Genomic DNA, 14658 nt, shown 5'->3' on the forward strand with positions numbered 1-14658 from the left:
ACTTTGACTACATTTCTCCTTCTGGTCACGTGGTCAGTGAGAAACACCCTGTATGTATGATATATGTACACATATATGTATATATATTATATACATAATACATATATGTAGGCTGTGGAACTATTGAATAGTTACACATTAATTGAGAGAGAGAGAGAGAGAGAGAGAGAGAGAGAGAGAGAAGGATATTTGATAAGGAAGAGCTATTCTGTGTGTGAACTTCAGTCTCTCTGCCGGGCGGGCAGACAGACAGACAGACAGGCAGTCACAGTAAGGACCTGTCTAGCTCCACCAGGATCAACCGGGACTCTATTTCGTATTGTTATTTTCGTCCCAGCGAGCAGAGCAGAGAGTTGTGTCCGCGCAGCGAGCAGCCCAGCCCCGCCTAGAGAGACAGTCCTCCTCGGTGTGAAGGTAGGTCTGGTTCACATCAACTCCTCTCTCTAAAAGTCACAAAGAGTTGCTTCTTGTTTCCACTCGGTTTGACCACAGACTAATACGTGTGTGTGTGTGTGTGTGTGTGTGTGTGTGTGTGTGTGTGTAAGTAACATGTGCTAATAGCAGGAACGTGTTGTAGTTTATACATAGATGTATTTATATAAAGTTATAAATCAAAGTGTAGCGTTGCCTCTCCGCCATGCTTGTCTCTCTCTCTAGCTCTGGTCCATAGCTCTAATGTGTTGCGCATTAGAGCTATGGAACAGAGCTAGTCTCTCTCTAAGCTCCTAGCCCCGGTACGGACCTCAGTCCCTCCGCCCTCTGGGGCTCCTACAGCGGAGGGACCGAGGGACCGTACCGGGGCTACCTCTAACCTAGCCCCGGTACGGACCTCAGTCCCTCCGCCCTCTGGGGCTCCTACAGCGGAGGGACCGAGGGACCGTACCGGGGCTACCTCTAACCTAGCCCCGGTACGGACCTCAGTCCCTCCGCCCTCTGGGGCTCCTACAGCGGAGGGACCGAGGGACCGTACCGGGGCTACCTCTAACCTAGCCCCGGTACGGACCTCAGTCCCTCCGCCCCTCTCTCGGAGCTCCAGAATGAGCTCCAGAATGGCGGAGGGACTGAGGGACCGTTTCGGGGCTACCTCTAACCTAGCCGGCTGTTTAGTGGGAGATAGTTTTAGTTTCCACCCGACGGACGGACGGACGGACAGACGGACGGCTGTTGCTACTTTGGTACATTGTTGCCACAGTTGTGGCGAAGTGTTACCTTGTGTCACTTTGTGTTACATTGTGTCACTTTGTGTCCCACGCTGTTACAAAGTGTCTGTATTTAGTTGTTTACAAAGTGCTGTTTGTAATTGTTACAAAGTGTTTGTTGTTATACAGTGTTTACTGTTTGTAGTTGCCAGCCTGCAGTGTCTGTATTTAGTTGTTTACAAAGTGCTGTTTGTACTTTGTATTTAGTTGTTACAAAGTGCCTGCAGTGTTTGTTGTACTTGTAAACCTTTTATCTTGTCTGTGTGACTCTGACAGACATAGTTCCATTTGTACACTCTCAGAGTTACAGACCCATAAGCGTCCATTTGGTTCCATTTGTACACTCTCAGAGTTACAGACCCGTAAGGGTCCATTTGGTTCCATTTGTACACTCTCAGAGTTACAGACCCGTAAGGGTCCATTTGGTTCCATTTGTACACTCTCAGAGTTACAGACCCATAAGGGTCCATTTGGTTCCATTTGTACACTCTCAGAGTTACAGACCCGTAAGGGTCCATTTGGTTCCATTTGTACACTCAGAGTTACAGACCATCAATATTCACACTGAATATTGATGTTAAACTCACACTGAATATTGATGTTAAACTCACACTGAATATTGATGTTAAACTCACTGAATATTGACGTTAAACTCACACTGAATATTGACGTTAAACTCACTGAATATTGACGTTAAACTCACTGAATATTGACGTTAAACTCACTGAATATTGATGTTAAACTCACTGAATATTGATGTTAAACTCACTGAATATTGACGTTAAACTCACTGAATATTGATGTTAAACTCACACTGAATATTGATGTTAAACTCACACTGAATATTGACGTTAAACTCACACTGAATATTGATGTTAAACTCACACTGAATATTAATGTTAAACTCACACTGAATATTGATGTTAAACTCACACTGAATATTGATGTTAAACTCACTGAATATTGACGTTAAACTCACACTGAATATTGACGTTAAACTCACTGAATATTGACGTTAAACTCACTGAATATTGATGTTAAACTCACTGAATATTGATGTTAAACTCACACTGAATATTGACGTTAAACTCACTGAATATTGATGTTAAACTCACTGAATATTGACGTTAAACTCACTGAATATTGATGTTAAACTCACTGAATATTGATGTTAAACTCACACTGAATATTGACGTTAAACTCACTGAATATTGATGTTAAACTCACACTGAATATTGATGTTAAACTCACTGAATATTGATGTTAAACTCACACTGAATATTGATGTTAAACTCACTGAATATTGATGTTAAACTCACTGAATATTGATGTTAAACTCACACTGAATATTGACGTTAAACTCACACTGAATATTGATGTTAAACTCACACTGAATATTGATGTTAAACTCACACTGAATATTGACGTTAAACTCACACTGAATATTGACGTTAAACTCACACTGAATATTGATGTTAAACTCACTGAATATTGATGTTAAACTCACTGAATATTGACGTTAAACTCACACTGAATATTGACGTTAAACTCACACTGAATATTGACGTTAAACTCACTGAATATTGATGTTAAACTCACACTGAATATTGATGTTAAACTCACTGAATATTGATGTTAAACTCACTGAATATTGACGTTAAACTCACACTGAATATTGACGTTAAACTCACACTGAATATTGATGTTAAACTCACTGAATATTGATGTTAAACTCACACTGAATATTGATGTTAAACTCACACTGAATATTGATGTTAAACTCACACTGAATATTGATGTTAAACTCACACTGAATATTGATGTTAAACTCACTGAATATTGACGTTAAACTCACTGAATATTGATGTTAAACTCACTGAATATTGACGTTAAACTCACACTGAATATTGACGTTAAACTCACACTGAATATTGACGTTAAACTCACACTGAATATTGATGTTAAACTCACACTGAATATTGACGTTAAACTCACACTGAATATTGACGTTAAACTCGAGTGCAAGGTAAGCTAGCAACATATTTCTTGCACTCGATTCAAAAGTGTTCATATTTTGCACGAGAGACGGATGAGGAGCAGAAATGAAGCGCTAGTATATCCATCAGATCAAAACCACGGAGAGCGCCTGGATTAGGAGAGACGAGGCATTCTTTCTGCCGCGCTAACAGCTAACAGCTAACAGCTAACAGCTAACAGCTAACAGCTACGTCAACGGGAAGCTAATATGAGTGAAGCGTACGGAAGCCTTAGTCTAAGTAAAAATTAAAAAAAGGAAAAAAATCAGAATATTATTGTCTCGCCTGATATCATTGAGGATGCTATGGACGTGTACACACATGCATCAAAGCTGTGTTCAGACACAAGTCAGGTGTCAGACACAAGTCAGGTGTCAGACACAAGTCAAGTGTCTTGAACGCAGCCCAGTAAAGGTCATATGTCGACCCCGCCCGCCCTGCCCGCCCGCAGGTGGTTATTTTGTCAGTAAGTGTCAGAGTTTGGAAGCGCTCGGCCACTGAACGGCCCTGCGTACCACCTGCTTAGAATGTGCACACAATGCAGGAGCCAGCAGCACATTGGGTTAATGAAAACAAGCGCTTCCAAACTGGCGTCGTCATGAAAGGGGGCAGGACTGCAACGCTCTAGCGGCAGCACAAGAACCCTGCCTCTCATAAGACGCAATGGAAAAGTTCAAACTGCCACTGTGTAAAAAAATGCACCATCAAACTTTCAGATGCTGTTTTTCTCCCAGTGTGGAGGAAGAATGATTAGGATTTTTATTGTGATCTCTTGCCCTTGAAATACATAATCCATTGGTTGTGTGTGTGTGTGTGTGTGTGTGTGAACAATAATAGCAATTCAAATCAGTTGTCCTCAAAACCACACCTCCAGTCGCTGTCATAAGAACGGGAGGTGCGCTCATGATATAGTATAAATGTCTCCTAGGGTGCACCTCACTAGTCAACACACAATGAAGTATAAATGTCTCCTAGGGTGCACCTCACTAGTCAACACACAATGAAGTATAAATGTCTCCTAGGGTGCACCTCACCAGTCAACACACAATGAAGTATAAATGTCTCCTAGGGTGCATCTCACTAGTCAACACACAATGAAGTATACATGTCTCCTAGGGTGCATCTCACCAGTCAACACACAATGAAGTATAAATGTCTCCTAGGGTGCATCTCACTAGTCAACACACAATGAAGTATAAATGTCTCCTAGGGTGCATCTCACTAGTCAACACACAATGAAGTATAAATGTCTCCTAGGGTGCATCTCACTAGTCAACACACAATGAAGTATAAATGTCTCCTAGGGTGCACCTCACTAGCCAACACACAATGAAGTATAAATGTCTCCTAGGGTGCACCTCACTAGCCAACACACAATGAAGTATAAATGTCTCCTAGGGTGCACCTCACTAGTCAACACACAATGAAGTATAAATGTCTCCTAGGGTGCACCTCACTAGCCAACACACAATGAAGTATAAATGTCTCCTAGGGTGCATCTCACTAGTCAACACACAATGAAGTATAAATGTCTCCTAGGGTGCATCTCACTAGCCAACACACAATGAAGTATAAATGTCTCCTAGGGTGCACCTCACTAGTCAACACACAATGAAGTATAAATGTCTCCTAGGGTGCATCTCACTAGCCAACACACAATGAAGTATAAATGTCTCCTAGGGTGCATCTCACTAGTCAACACACAATGAAGTATAAATGTCTCCTAGGGTGCATCTCACTAGTCAACACACAATGAAGTATAAATGTCTCCTAGGGTGCATCTCACTAGCCAACACACAATGAAGTATAAATGTCTCCTAGGGTGCATCTCACTAGTCAACACACAATGAAGTATAAATGTCTCCTAGGGTGCACCTCACTAGCCAACACACAATGAAGTATAAATGTCTCCTAGGGTGCATCTCACTAGCCAACACACAATGAAGTATAAATGTCTCCTAGGGTGCATCTCACTAGTCAACACACAATGAAGTATAAATGTCTCCTAGGGTGCATCTCACTAGCCAACACACAATGAAGTATAAATGTATCCTAGGGTGCACCTCACTAGTCAACACACAATGGCCCTCATTTATCAACCGTGCGTACGCCAAAATATGGGTGTACGCCGAAATTACCGCAATTTTCGGCATTTACGATTTGCGCCAACGTTTGAATTTGAACTTGAGCCAAGACAAAAATCACGTCTGGTCGGGAGCTGTCGTACGCTTTGTCCTCGGCTGTTTTTCTGTCGTAGAACAGCGGAGCAGCATTGTTTGACCAGCTGAGAGGCTGTCACAGGCATCTAAACATATGTATTCACTCCTAAAATGTTAATATAAAAGTATATGTATGTAGTATGTATGTAGGCCTATATATGGGCTACATGTAAAAAAAGAAAAAGAAAAGAAAAAAAGGAATAGGCCTACATCAACGATGTGTCTGTGTCATATGAAATTGGTAGGAGATTACCAACTTTACAAGCAGTTAAAATCGCGCAATTAAAACAATGTTGCAAGTTTAGATGCTTAAGCCATTTAAACGGTGCCCCCCCCCATCCTGGAATAGTTAACTGGATTGAGAGTGCTGCAGCTATAGTCAAGTCTACCAACCAACGGGTAGGCTATAGTGCAATCTACAGCCATGTCTTTCTCGAGTTACATCTCGTCGTTTTAAGGATAAACCCGACGTGTCGCTCAATGCCAAATGTGCCGTGCCGGCGTGCCAGCGCAAAATTGGGGACCGCTGACCGCATCGGAGTTAGGTAGGCTAAACCACCCAGCCAGGCTGCCAGCCCACCAGTGCCATAAATGTCTCCTAGGGTGCACCTCACTAGTCAACACACAATGAAGTATAAATGTCTCCTAGGGTGCACCTCACTAGCCAACACACAATGAAGTATAAATGTCTCCTAGGGTGCACCTCACCAGTCAACACACAATGAAGTATAAATGTCTCCTAGGGTGCACCTCACTAGTCAACACACAATGAAGTATAAATGTCTCCTAGGGTGCATCTCACTAGTCAACACACAATGAAGTATAAATGTCTCCTAGGGTGCATCTCACTAGTCAACACACAATGAAGTATAAATGTCTCCTAGGGTGCATCTCACTAGTCAACACACAATGAAGTATAAATGTCTCCTAGGGTGCATCTCACTAGTCAACACACAATGAAGTATAAATGTCTCCTAGGCCTCACTAGCCAACACACAATGAAGTATAAATGTCTCCTAGGGTGCATCTCACTAGTCAACACACAATGAAGTATAAATGTCACCTAGGCCTCACTAGCCAACACACAATGAAGTATAAATGTCTCCTAGGGTGCATCTCACTAGTCAACACACAATTAAGTATAAATGTCTCCTAGGGTGCATCTCACTAGTCAACACACAATGAAGTATAAATGTCTCCTAGGGTGCACCTCACTAGCCAACACACAATGAAGTATAAATGTCTCCTAGGGTGCATCTCACTAGTCAACACACAATGAAGTATAAATGTCTCCTAGGGTGCATCTCACTAGCCAACACACAATGAAGTATAAATGTCTCCTAGGGTGCATCTCACTAGTCAACACACAATGAAGTATAAATGTCTCCTAGGGTGCACCTCACTAGCCAACACACAATGAAGTATAAATGTCTCCTAGGGTGCATCTCACTAGTCAACACACAATGAAGTATAAATGTCTCCTAGGGTGCACCTCACTAGCCAACACACAATGAAGTATAAATGTCTCCTAGGGTGCATCTCACTAGTCAACACACAATGAAGTATAAATGTCTCCTAGGGTGCATCTCACTAGTCAACACACAATGAAGTATAAATGTCTCCTAGGGTGCATCTCACTAGTCAACACACAATGAAGTATAAATGTCTCCTAGGGTGCATCTCACTAGTCAACACACAATGAAGTATAAATGTCTCCTAGGGTGCATCTCACTAGTCAACACACAATGAAGTATAAATGTCTCCTAGGGTGCATCTCACTAGTCAACACACAATGAAGTATAAATGTCTCCTAGGCCTCACTAGCCAACACACAATGAAGTATAAATGTCTCCTAGGGTGCATCTCACTAGTCAACACACAATGAAGTATAAATGTCTCCTAGGCCTCACTAGCCAACACACAATGAAGTATAAATGTCTCCTAGGGTGCATCTCACTAGTCAACACACAATGAAGTATAAATGTCACCTAGGCCTCACTAGCCAACACACAATGAAGTATAAATGTCTCCTAGGGTGCATCTCACTAGTCAACACACAATTAAGTATAAATGTCTCCTAGGGTGCATCTCACTAGTCAACACACAATGAAGTATAAATGTCTCCTAGGGTGCACCTCACTAGCCAACACACAATGAAGTATAAATGTCTCCTAGGGTGCATCTCACTAGTCAACACACAATTAAGTATAAATGTCTCCTAGGGTGCATCTCACTAGTCAACACGCAATGAAGTATAAATGTCTCCTAGGGTGCACCTCACTAGTCAACACACAATGAAGTATAAATGTCTCCTAGGGTGCACCTCACTAGCCAACACACAATGAAGTATAAATGTCTCCTAGGGTGCATCTCACTAGCCAACACACAATGAAGTATAAATGTCTCCTAGGGTGCATCTCACTAGTCAACACACAATGTAGTATAAATGTCTCCTAGGGTGCATCTCACTAGTCAACACACAATGAAGTATAAATGTCACCTAGGGTGCATCTCACTAGTCAACACACAATGAAGTATAAATGTCTCCTAGGGTGCATCTCACTAGCCAACACACAATGAAGTATAAATGTCTCCTAGGGTGCATCTCACTAGTCAACACACAATTAAGTATAAATGTCTCCTAGGGTGCATCTCACTAGTCAACACACAATGAAGTATAAATGTCTCCTAGGGTGCATCTCACTAGTCAACACACAATGAAGTATAAATGTCTCCTAGGGTGCATCTCACTAGTCAACACACAATGAAGTATAAATGTCTCCTAGGGTGCACCTCACTAGCCAACACACAATGAAGTATAAATGTCTCCTAGGGTGCATCTCACTAGTCAACACACAATTAAGTATAAATGTCTCCTAGGGTGCATCTCACTAGTCAACACACAATTAAGTATAAATGTCTCCTAGGGTGCATCTCACTAGTCAACACACAATGAAGTATAAATGTCTCCTAGGGTGCACCTCACTAGCCAACACACAATGAAGTATAAATGTCTCCTAGGGTGCATCTCACTAGTCAACACACAATTAAGTATAAATGTCTCCTAGGGTGCATCTCACTAGTCAACACACAATGAAGTATAAATGTCTCCTAGGGTGCACCTCACTAGCCAACACACAATGAAGTATAAATGTCTCCTAGGGTGCATCTCACTAGCCAACACACAATGAAGTATAAATGTCTCCTAGGGTGCATCTCACTAGTCAACACACAATGTAGTATAAATGTCTCCTAGGGTGCACCTCACTAGTCAACACACAATGTAGTATAAATGTCTCCTAGGGTGCATCTCACTAGCCAACACACAATGAAGTATAAATGTCTCCTAGGGTGTAAGTTCCTAACTTTTCCTCTTACATTTCTTCCTAAGTGAATTCCTAAGAAGTCCAGTCAGATTCATGAAACGTTCTTAACTAGGCAGAATTGTTCGTAAGCATGTTCTTATGATGATGAATCCAAATCCTCGTAACTTGAAGGGGTGTGCCAGTTCATTCAAATTATCTATCATAGGTAGACGCCCCATATATTCTAATTAGCATCCTAATTACCATAGGGAACCACCCCACCAATCCCATATAAGGCATTGGGAATTCACTTTCCTACCTGTGTTCACCCAGGTGGGTGTGGTTTTGCATGACTCCATGGCCTTGCCTGCAGTCACACCTGTGTGTGATTGCAGCACACAGAAATCACAGGACCTCACACATATAAATAAAGTTGAGTGAAGTCAAGAATACCTAAACTAAAAGTCTAAATATGGTGGAACACCAGACTCAAAACATTAAAAATCAATAATACTGTGGAGGTACTGAAGTGAACAGAAATTTTCACCTTTTCAATATTTTCAATATTCATGAATGTATTTTATTATTTATCTCACAATAGTCAACTGGGGGGGGGGATGATGGCGGGTGGGGTGGGGGTTATGTGGTGGGTATGGTGCGTTTGTTTGGGTTGGGTTGTGAACTCTAAACGAGTGGTTCTCAAACATTTTCATGTCAAGGACCCCCAAATTGACATGCATTCTGCAGACCCCCATATGAAAATATTTTCTGCTAGGGAAATGTTTTGAAGATTTATCAAAATGTTTCGAAAATAGCCGATCTACAAGCTCAAAATGGGCAGTAATGGGACGCGTTTGTGAGCTTGTAGATTGACTATTTTCAGTATTTTCAAGTATAAAATGGGATTAAAGTGGTAAAATGTTCCATATTTTGCTGTGGACTGCCTGGAACTTCCTCAAGGACCCCTTGAGGTCCTCAGACCAAACTTTGAGCATCATGCAGATGGCGCTGTTTTTCCTTTATGTTTTCAGATTGCACTTAAGAACGAAAAAGGCACCCTAAGAGTGCTCTACAGTGTGCGTAGATTCTGTTCTTACCTACGAACAAATCACAGCTAAGAAAAGATTGAGGGATCCCAAAACCTTCTTAAAAACGTCCTAAGTGGGTCTAAGAACAAATTTCCTCTTAAGAACTTTCTTAAGAACGGTTGGTGCATGAGGCCCACAATTAAGTATAAATGTCTCCTAGGCCTCACTAGTCAACACAATGAAGTATAAATGTGTGGGGTCTGCAGTGATTGGTGGAAAACTTAATATTTTTACAACGCTGCTTTTATGAATGCTATTCTTTACAATTCAAGCCTAGAGCTGTACACCTATCAGATCTACAAGCTCACACTGTTGTAGAGCTGTACAACTATCAGATCTACAAGCTCACACCATGTTGTAGAGCTGTACACCTATCAGATCTACAAGCTCACACCGTGTTGTAGAGCTGTACACCTATCAGATCTACAAGCTCACACCATGTTGTAGAGCTGTACACCTATCAGATCTACAAGCTCACACCATGTTGTAGAGCTGTACACCTATCAGATCTACAAGCTCACACCGTGTTGTAGAGCTGTACACCTATCAGATCTACAAGCTCACACTGTTGTAGAGCTGTACAACTATCAGATCTACAAGCTCACACCATGTTGTAGAGCTGTACACCTATCAGATCTACAAGCTCACACCATGTTGTAGAGCTGTACACCTATCAGATCTACAAGCTCACACCGTGTTGTAGAGCTGTACACCTATCAGATCTACAAGCTCACACCATGTTGTAGAGCTGTACAACTATCAGATCTACAAGCTCACACCATGTTGTAGAGCTGTACACCTATCAGATCTACAAGCTCACACTGTTGTAGAGCTGTACACCTATCAGATCTACAAGCTCACACCGTGTTGCGCTGCAACGTGTTGTGAGCTTGTAGATAGGCTTTTTGTTGGTGCACAAAACTGGCGTGCGTGCGTAAGGAATGTAAACACTACAGTAGATGTGCCAGATAAAACACGTAGGGAGGCATTACACCTGGTACCATGACCTTTGACCTCAGTGGTACCATGACCTATGACCTTTGACCTCAGTGGTATATTTACAATTTAGGCATTTATCAGACGCTCTTAATCCAGAGCGATTTACATTAGAGATGGAGTGCCACGATTGTTTTTTCCCCACCCTAAAACATGATCATCAGGTGTTATTGTTCTATAAGGAGGAAGAAGAACATGATCATCAGGTGTTATTGTTCTATAAGGAGGAGGAAGAAGAACATGATCATCAGGTGTTATTGTTCTATAAGGAGGAAGAAGAACATGATCATCAGGTGTTATTGTTCTATAAGGAGGAAGAAGAACATGATCATCAGGTGTTATTGTTCTATAAGGAGGAAGAAGAACATGATCATCAGGTGTTATTGTTCTATAAGGAGGAGGAAGAAGAACATGATCATCAGGTGTTATTGTTCTATAAGGAGGAAGAAGAACATGATCATCAGGTGTTATTGTTCTATAAGGAGGTAGAAGAACATGATCATCAGGTGTTATTGTTCTATAAGGAGGAAGAAGAACATGCTCATCAGGTGTTATTGTTCTATAAGGAGGAGGAAGAAGAACATGATCATCAGGTGTTATTGTTCTATAAGGAGGAAGAAGAACATGATCATCAGGTGTTATTGTTCTATAAGGAGGAAGAAGAACATGATCATCAGGTGTTATTGTTCTATAAGGAGGAAGAAGAACATGATCATCAGGTGTTATTGTTCTATAAGGAGGAAGAAGAACATGATCATCAGGTGTTATTGTTCTATAAGGAGGTAGAAGAACATGATCATCAGGTGTTATTGTTCTATAAGGAGGAAGAAGAAGAACATGATCATCAGGTGTTATTGTTCTATAAGGAGGAAGAAGAACATGATCATCAGGTGTTATTGTTCTATAAGGAGGAAGAAGAACATGATCATCAGGTGTTATTGTTCTATAAGGAGGAGGAAGAAGAACATGATCATCAGGTGTTATTGTTCTATAAGGAGGAAGAAGAACATGATCATCAGGTGTTATTGTTCTATAAGGAGGAAGAAGAACATGATCATCAGGTGTTATTGTTCTATAAGGAGGAGGAAGAAGAACATGATCATCAGGTGTTATTGTTCTATAAGGAGGAAGAAGAACATGATCATCAGGTGTTATTGTTCTATAAGGAGGAAGAAGCTTTTCAAAAAAGTATTTGTTAAAATGTCGTTTTTATGTGGACACGCCCACCAGTTCATTAAGTATGCCTGGTTTGCCTGGTGGGAGGTGATGGGTGGTGATCTACCTGAACTGAAGGTTTGCCTGGTGGGAGGTGATGGGTGGTGATCCACCTGGTGGGTGGTGATGGGTGGTGATCCACCTGGTGGGTGGTGATCCACCTGGTTTGCCTGGTGGGCGGTGATGGGTGGTGGGTGGTGATGGGTGGTGGGCGGTGGGCGGTGATGGGTGGTGGGCGGTGATGGGTGGTGGGTGGTGATGGGTGATGGGTGGTGGGCGGTGATGGGTGGTGATCCACCTGAACTGAAGCCACACCCCCACAGCTGTAGTTGGATGATAAAAGGGGAGGGGTTAGGGGAGGGGCTGATAGTGTGATGATGTCACTATATTACTGTTTATTTCATTGGCCCGTTTGACTGTCAAGGGTTCAGCCTCCAGGAAGAAACCCCAAATACAAAGTTAATACACCATTGCACATACAAACGACTCCAGGGTGTCACATACATAACAAGTAGTTATCATGAAACATGAAACAGTGGAATGGAACTATACATATAAACTATACATATATACTATACTATACTATTACTATACATATATACTATACTATAACTATACATATATACTATACTATACTATTACTATACATATACTATTACTATACATATATACTATACTATACTATTACTATACTATACTATTACTATACATATATACTATACTATACTATTACTATACATATATACTATACTATACTATTACTATACATATATACTATACTATACTATTACTATACATATATACTATACTATAACTATACATATACTATACTATACTATTACTATACATATATACTATACTATACTATTACTATACATATATACTATACTATTACTATACATATATACTATACTATAACTATACATATATACTATACTATACTATTACTATACATATATACTATACTATACTATTACTATACATATATACTATACTATACTATTACTATACATATATACTATAAAGTGCTATGACTACATACAATGCAATTCTAGTTTTGTCTACGTAACGCTTTAAGTCTGTATAAAATGCTATCTACAGTAAGTCTACATAAAGTTATATCTAAGGGTAGGTGTATGACCTTTGACCTCAGTGGTACCATGCTGGTTGACCTTTGACCTCAGTGGTACCATGCTGGTTGACCTTTGACCTCAGTGGTACCATGCTGGTTGACCTTTGACCTCAGTGGTACCATGCTGGTTGACCTTTGACCTCAGTGGTACCATGCTGGTTGACCTTTGACCTCAGTGGTACCATGCTGGTTGACCTTTGACCTCAGTGGTACCATGCTGGTTGACCTTTGACCTCAGTGGTACCATGCTGGTTGACCTTTGACCTCAGTGGTACCATGCTGGTTGACCTTTGACCTCAGTGGTACCATGCTGGTTGACCTTTGACCTCAGTGGTACCATGCTGGTTGACCTTTGACCTCAGTGGTACCATGCTGGTTGACCTTTGACCTCAGTGGTACCATGCTGGTTGACCTTTGACCTCAGTGGTACCATGCTGGTTGACCTTTGACCTCAGTGGTACCATGCTGGTTGACCTTTGACCTCAGTGGTACCATGCTGGTTGACCTTTGACCTCAGTGGTACCATGCTGGTTGACCTTTGACCTCAGTGGTACCATGCTGGTTGACCTTTGACCTCAGTGGTACCATGCTGGTTGACCTTTGACCTCAGTGGTACCATGCTGGTTGACCTTTGACCTCAGTGGTACCATGCTGGTTGACCTTTGACCTCAGTGGTACCATGCTGGTTGACCTTTGACCTCAGTGGTACCATGCTGGTTGACCTTTGACCTCAGTGGTACCATGCTGGTTGACCTTTGACCTCAGTGGTACCATGCTGGTTGACCTTTGACCTCAGTGGTACCATGCTGGTTGACCTTTGACCTCAGTGGTACCATGCTGGTTGACCTTTGACCTCAGTGGTACCATGCTGGTTGACCTTTGACCTCAGTGGTACCATGCTGGTTGACCTTTGACCTCAGTGGTACCATGCTGGTTGACCTTTGACCTCAGTGGTACCATGCTGGTTGACCTTTGACCTCAGTGGTACCATGCTGGTTGACCTTTGACCTCAGTGGTACCATGCTGGTTGACCTTTGACCTCAGTGGTACCATGCTGGTTGACCTTTGACCTCAGTGGTACCATGCTGGTTGACCTTTGACCTCAGTGGTACCATGCTGGTTGACCTTTGACCTCAGTGGTACCATGCTGGTTGACCTTTGACCTCAGTGGTACCATGCTGGTTGACCTTTGACCTCAGTGGTACCATGCTGGTTGACCTTTGAACTTTGACCTCAGTGCAGCACATTAGTGATGATTAATCGGGAAAGAGATTGATCTATAGATTCATTTAGATTTTAGTTTTAGTCATTAGTCTTAGTTTTAGTCATTAGTCTCTTCAATAGTTTTAGTTTTAGTCATTAGTCTCTTCATTAGTTTTAGTTTTAGTCATTAGTCTCTTCAATAGTTTTAGTTTTAGTCATTAGTCTCTTCATTAGTCTTAGTTTTAGTCATTAGTCTCTTCAATAG

General features: G+C 41.5%; 1 protein-coding gene across 1 annotated transcript in view; it reads left to right on the top strand.

The window, feature by feature from the left end:
• The first annotated feature begins 301 nt into the window (after window positions 1-301).
• The window catches only part of LOC306919189 (unconventional myosin-Ic-like), a 96149-nt gene continuing 81792 nt past the window's right edge, over window positions 302-14658 (top strand). The window contains exon 1 of the mRNA XM_079532013.1: window positions 302-414. The gene's annotated coding sequence lies outside the window, so the exon portion shown is untranslated. The remainder of the gene's footprint in view (window positions 415-14658) is intronic.

This window comes from Electrona antarctica (assembly GCF_951216825.1).
Source record: "Electrona antarctica genome assembly, contig: scaffold_51, whole genome shotgun sequence".
NCBI classification, from domain to species: Eukaryota; Metazoa; Chordata; class Actinopteri; order Myctophiformes; family Myctophidae; genus Electrona; species Electrona antarctica.